This window comes from Oreochromis aureus, unplaced genomic scaffold (assembly GCF_013358895.1).
Source record: "Oreochromis aureus strain Israel breed Guangdong unplaced genomic scaffold, ZZ_aureus HiC_scaffold_115, whole genome shotgun sequence".
NCBI classification, from domain to species: domain Eukaryota; kingdom Metazoa; phylum Chordata; class Actinopteri; order Cichliformes; family Cichlidae; genus Oreochromis; species Oreochromis aureus.
Window position 1 is genome coordinate 13,577 of NW_024108729.1, and position 6,788 is coordinate 20,364.

The window sequence follows — 6,788 nt, forward strand, 5'->3', positions numbered from 1 at the left end:
GACATCCCTGATGCTCACAATTCAAGAATTTCTTCCTCACCTATTACCGTTTGGCCATGAATTACACTTATTTGAGGATAGGAAATTTGTCCCTCACTCAGATCTGTTCAGATTTCAAACTCTGGAAATGAGGCACTTTTTTCTCTCGTCAGATCTTTTTGATGGATTTCAACAGAGACCTGAAAATTTCCATGACTGTTCACCAAAGCCTGCTGTTTCTTACGGTGAAAGAATGATTTTGATGCTCCATACAGATTTAGAGTTACAAAACATTGTTTGAGGGCAGGTCAAGGCAGTTTTGCTTTGCCTCTGCTCAGTTACAGTGTATTACAAGTCATATATCTTCAATAATTTATATTTTATCTCTGAATTATGAAGACCTGCAGATTCCCCCATCTCTTCTGAACAAAACGGTGTCAGAATGACCGTTCTAGCTCCTACAGTTAGGAAATTATGGCCATTTGTTCGAGGGGAATCCTGAATGTGAGAAATACACTGAAGGAAACCCATAGCTCTCTCTGTGTCTGTGTGTGTAAGTGCTGATTACAGCAGGTGCAGCCAATTTAGCTGACCTAGATATACCAAGCCCAGACTCTTAACAGCCCCTGTACACTTTGCTCTCTGTGTGTGTATGTGTGTGTGTGTGTGTGTGTATCAATATCTCTCCCATGTTAAAGTATTACTCCTCCATAATAGTATTTGTGCTAAATCAAAGTACTTCTACTACATCTTAGTACTTCTGCTCAATCATAGTATTTCTGCTAAATCATAGTATTTTTTGAAAAATCATGTTGTTTGTGCTAAATCATGGTTTTGGGGCAAAACCATAATATTTATTTCATGTTATAGTATTACTACTAAGTGGAGGAATGTCTGTTATGTTATAGTATATTTGCTGAATACAATATATCTGCCAAATCATAGTATTTATCCCAAATCATAGTATTTTGCAAAATTACAGTATTTCTGCTAAAAGCAGAAATAGTACCTTTTAGCAGAAATTTCTGTCAAAAGATATTATTTATGTTAAAACATAGTATTTCTGCTAAATCATAGTATTTGTGCCAAATCATAGTATTTATAGCAAATCATAGTATTTGTGCCCAAACATAGTATTTATGCCAAATGTAGTATTCCTTCAAAATCATAGTATCACTGCAATTTCGGAGTATTTGAGCAAAATCGTAGTATTTGTGCAAAAACATACTATGTTTGCTTAATCACAGTATATGTGTTATGTTATTGTACTACTACTAAGGCATAGTATTTCTACCTAATCATTGTATTCCTTCAAAATCATAGTATTACTGCAATTTCATAGTATTTGAGCAAAATCGTAGAATTTGTGCAAAAACATTCTATGTCTGCAAAATCACAGTATATCTGTTATGTTATAGTATTACTACTAAGGCATAGTATTTCTACCTATTGTAGAGATTAAAAGGATATTTTGCTGCTATTTCTGCTGCTATTTTTTATGATCATTATTACTATTCCATTAATTATTAATATTGATAGTGCATTTAGATGTTTAAACATATTGGCACCCAATTGGGCTTTTGTTACAGGTCCAGTTATAACCACTTCAAACTGTTGAGTTGAATATATAACCCGAAATGCTTTTGAATCTATAATCTTAAAAGTTTATGGGCAGACTGCATTGTGAAAGAAAAGGCCTAACGCTGAGTATCCTCAAAATAAGACAGGAAACTGCATGCTTCTGCAGAAGTGAAACCGAAAGCACAGTCTCAGTGCAAGTAATTCTGAGGAGCAGTTTGGATGATGCTGTTATCATCTTTGATGCATTTATATTTCTGATTAAGCTTTGATTAAGTTTTAAGTAGCTGTATTAGATTGAAACATTTGTTTTATACATTTTACATATAAGTCAAGATCATTACACACAGGATGGCCTTAGCCTGGTTGCCTAAGTTGAGATCAACTAAGGTGCAGAGAGCAGATGCACACTCTGTGCACGCACAGAGAGACATACACCCACATACACACACATATTAGGTAGACTCATTTATATAGGTAAGAGTTTAATCATGTTTTGCTATAACTGCAAAGTTGGGGTGCGTACGTGTTAGTCTGTTCCAGGAAGTACACCAGATGTCCCAGAGAGAAGCGACAGCAAAGACGAGCTGGGGGAAGCCCCTGGGTTCGAGCCGAAGACAATGTTCTTTTTTAAAACTATGTTAAAAGTTGTCAACAGAGCGGTTGTGGTTTTGGAGTGACGTATGCGGTATTGAGTCTGCCTGCCAACAGAAGAAGGGGCTGTACTATTCTCACCCCTATAAAGTCTTTGTTCTGACTATTGTAAGATAGTTCAACACTGATTGGGCTGTTGGACTCCACATGTGTAATTCATTAAAATGTCGTCTAATTGCACCAGGCCGGGTCAGTGGTTATTTTTGGATTCCGCCTCAATATTTGAACCTTAACATTTGGGGGCATCGTCCGGTGAGAGGGGAATTCTGGAGGAGGTGTAGACGGAGAGATCCGGGGTCCGTGGTGATTAGACGGGCAGATACGAGTCAGTGGTCTGAAGTGAGAGACAAGCCGGCTTATACACAGGTAAGGCACATACCTGTTGAATTTTCCAAAGTGTGCCAGATTGGACATGACAAAATTAAAGTCTACTCACTGAAAATTACTGGTGAATGTCTGTTTTGATTTTGATGGTAATCTCATGAGCATGCTGGTTGAAGTAATGATAAGTTATAAGTAAAAGTGAGTTAGAGTCTCACTAAAGGTACCGGGTTAAAGTCCCGAAGGAAAAGGAAAAAAGAGTTAAAGTGAGTTAGAGTCTCACGTATAAAGTAGGGAATTTGGTCAGTCTGTGGGTTAGAGTCCCATTGGTCATTGGCTCTATTCTGTGATGGTCATTTTGTGGGTTAGAGTCCCCTATGTCCACAAGGATAGGTCGGCCTGAATCTCACTCCTGGTTGGGAGTGTAGAGAGTTGGTTCAATTATTCTAAATTTTCTAGAACGACAGCGCGCCTGTTAAGAAGTTTATTTTCTCCTTGGTAACGCTTTGCCCCTGGGCAGGACGCTGACCCTTGACCTACCCTGAAGAGTAGGGATAGTACGGTTTGCCAGCCGGGAAGAACTTGGGAACCTTCAAAATTGCTAGGGGTTGGAGCCTCTATCTGCGCTTATTTGGCTACCTGTAAATTAAGTTAGGGCTAGAAATCTGGACAGAGCAGTTAGAGTCTGGTCTGGTGAATTGGTTATAAAAAGTCAGGGACTTTATCGGTTGGACCGTTATGGTAAATTCATGGAAATTATATAGGTTTTAAGAGGCCTAAAATCTGTGCAGTTGTAATTATAAGACGTCTGTCTAATATAAAATAAGAAATCTTTGTGTGAGAGAAGCAGTGCACAGCCGGATGTGCACTGATGGTGTGTTCATGTAAATGAGGAGCGGTGACGCGCATAGTGATTGTTGCTTTCGGTTTCGAGAGTATTGAGCTTTGTAACTATTGTTTGAAAATGTTGCTAAATGCCTGTAATTAAGAGGTTGGTTTTGCTTATTACGAGAGTATAAATAGAGTTTGAATTAATTGCTGTGAATGTGTGATCAGTGACTTAAGTTTAAGCGTCACAGTTTAAAGTGTGTGAGTGCGGTGAGTAGTAGGGTTTTAAATGATAAATAAAGGTGTGAAATATATTTCTTTTGTGATGTAAAATAGGATGTTTTAAAGTTTGAGAGTGCTTTTAATTCAAGAAACGCATGAGTGATGGTATGAGAGGTTGAGTTTCTTTTTCTCTCAGTTCAAAAACACATAAGTATATACACTTGGTACACCCACTCAAGAAATTATTGTGTGACTGATGCTACAAAACTGACCTAAGGAATGGTGATGTGTGTGAAGAAGTGTTAATTGTCCTGATGTTTGAAAGAGCTCTATTTAAATGTGTGTGAGTGAAATGAAGGTGTATGGTTTTTAGATCAAGATTTAGTAGAATTACTGATTGTTTGTAGACTGTGAAATTCAAAGAGAGACAGAGGGCGTTTATCAATATGCGCATTTGTGCGCATTTCATGTTCTCGTCGTACTCGTGATACGTCATCAGTCGGAGACCAAGTACTGTTCCAATTGGCACGCATCAAGCCGAGAACGCGAAAAGTCCCGGATGTGTTCTCGATCCCCCATTTTATCGAGCATGCATCGGTGTAGACTTGGGACAGCTATATATCCCAGAATGCATTTCGTCCAAAACTCAACAGCGGACTCCCCGCACATCGCCCCCCTCCCTCCTCCCGCCCGCTCATGGTCTTCTCACTACTCAGGTTAAAGAAACTCCAGCAGCTGTCTATAGTATTGAGTGTCCACTAGAATAGAAATAAAAGCGTTCTAACATCTCACCTGCTTGTTTTTATTAAGGTATGTACACGTATGTACATGTACACTATTTGTATTAATAGAGGTTTCACTACTGAGGTTAAAAATGATATATAAGTTACTTAGATCACTTCTAAATGTTAATGTTTGGTTTATTTCAGTGTTTTATTTGTTCCTGAGTAAACCGGTTTGGCTGTGATTAAAGTTAAGCTTCATAACATGTTACTCACAGTTAAATTAGGAGGGGACGGCAGTAAAAACTCCGGACCTGTGACATCATCACGCACGCTGGTACAAATCACGAGTCCGTGCTCGCATTTCTGAGAATTGAGACGGCCCACGAGTCCGTGTCGCGCTCGGGCGGGCACGTCCCTCGCGGCGTTCTCGGCGAGTACGCACTCACCGAGAACGCGAGTACGCACTGCCGCATTTGGGCATTGATAAACGGCCAGAGTCTGCAGAAACAGGAAATGTGTGCCTGTGGTGTGGGACAGGAAATAGTGAACAGGAACTTTGCATGCCCATAAAAGGGAAACTCACTGAAGAGAAGAGAAGAGAGACAGACGAGTTAAACTCGAGGCAGATGAAGCAAATGGAGGTTTTAAGAAAAAGAAATGAAAAGAATATTAATTGTATGCTTTAGTGTGTTAATACAGGTGGACTTCTCTCAACATTGGAACCTTGAGTACAGCGGCATAACAATAGATTAACAGAATTGGGAGAAAATAAGCCAGTCTTTGGCTCGAATTGTGGCTTGATCTCTCACTTTGTCCCTGAAACTGAGAAGAAACTCAAAGGACAGTCAATCTCCTGATGAAGACCGACAGAACATTGTGGACTTGAAGAATTAACTGAAGCCAAAAGGCAGTGCAAGCGAAAGCAGTAACACTGACGACGACTGATGAGTCCAGCAGTATGAAAGAAAGCACGTGATGCAACATACACAGTTGCTGGTGAAGAACAGTGTGATATGTCTGCTTGAAGGCACTGACTCTCATATTTGCCAAGCTTGGAGCAATTTTGGAAGAGAAGACTGAAAAGATGAATGAAGAAGAAAACAGAGCAAATGAAAATAAGACTGAAGGCATTGAAGGTGATATTTTGCCATGCTGGGACTTAACCTAAAAGAAAAGACTGTAAAGAAACAGAGAAGAAGACAACAGCTGAGTTGAGCCTGTGTTTGCTGGAGCTTTGAAGCCCGAACAGGACATTGTGAAGGAGAAGGACCAGTGAGAGGTGAACCTGCACGAGTCTGACTGAGAGAATATAGAGTAGAATTGGATTGAAAATTGAAGCCGGAACTCATGATTGTTTAGGGATGTCCACAACATCATAACAAAGAGGTAAACAATACAAAAGGTAAAAATAATCAAAAAATAACTGACAACTATATTAATGAATAGAAAACACACATACACAAGTTGTTACATGTGAAATTATTTTTGAAATGAATCAGAAGTGAGATAGTTTGAATCTAAAGCTCAGTGAAAAGATGCATAAATTAAATATGAATACAAAAAAATGCAATGAAGAGCACGATATAGGATGCAATGAAGATGCAGCTTACACTTAATTAAGATGATCACATGGCATGCAACGAAGAAAGCAGCTTACACTCAATTAACATGAAATGTAACGAGGAAGAACACGCTTACATTCATATTCATGACATAAACATGACATAACTGGTATTTGTGACAGGAAAGAGACAGAAGTGGGTCGTTTAAGCACTTGTGATAATAATGAAAATCTCTTAGTTTTGTTATTTTCAGGAGCAAAGCAGACCTGGACCAATTCTCCAGATCCAGCAGTCGGAAGAAAATTATAGGTTAACATCAATGGATAAGTTAAGGCAAGTTTCTGGTTGAATTGTTCACAGCATCATGTGTCCATGAACCTGAAAAGCAAGCCCTAACACCTGGCTGAAGACCAGGAGGGCTGTTATGTAAGGTGGGAAATCGAAGTTTGGGTTAGTAATTCGGGGAAGGAGAAAAACTGACTGTTTAAGTGGAGAATTGTCAAGGAGTCTGAAATACTGCAAAGCAACATATGCAAAAATAACACACACAAACAGAGAATGCACTAACCTTACAAAGACAAGCTCATGAAGATTAATGCATAGACATTGATTAAACCTGGCTAAGAAAACAAGCATACGCAATGAAGATCAGCTTGCTAATTGTATGAGTGATAGAATGGTGTGAATGATTAATAAAATAGACTTAAAGCTTGAGGTTGAAGTTGACTCAAAGGGGTTATATGACAGGGGAGTGAGTTATGGGAAAAACAAAAGAAAAGGGATTAAAGTAGTTTTTATAAGAGTGCCTTAGGAGTGCTCTTGTACTGAGTGATTAAAACCAGTGATTATTATAGAGAGAAAATGAAATTGATTAAGGAATGTATTAAGGTTTAAACATGTATTTCTCTTGTCAAGTTGA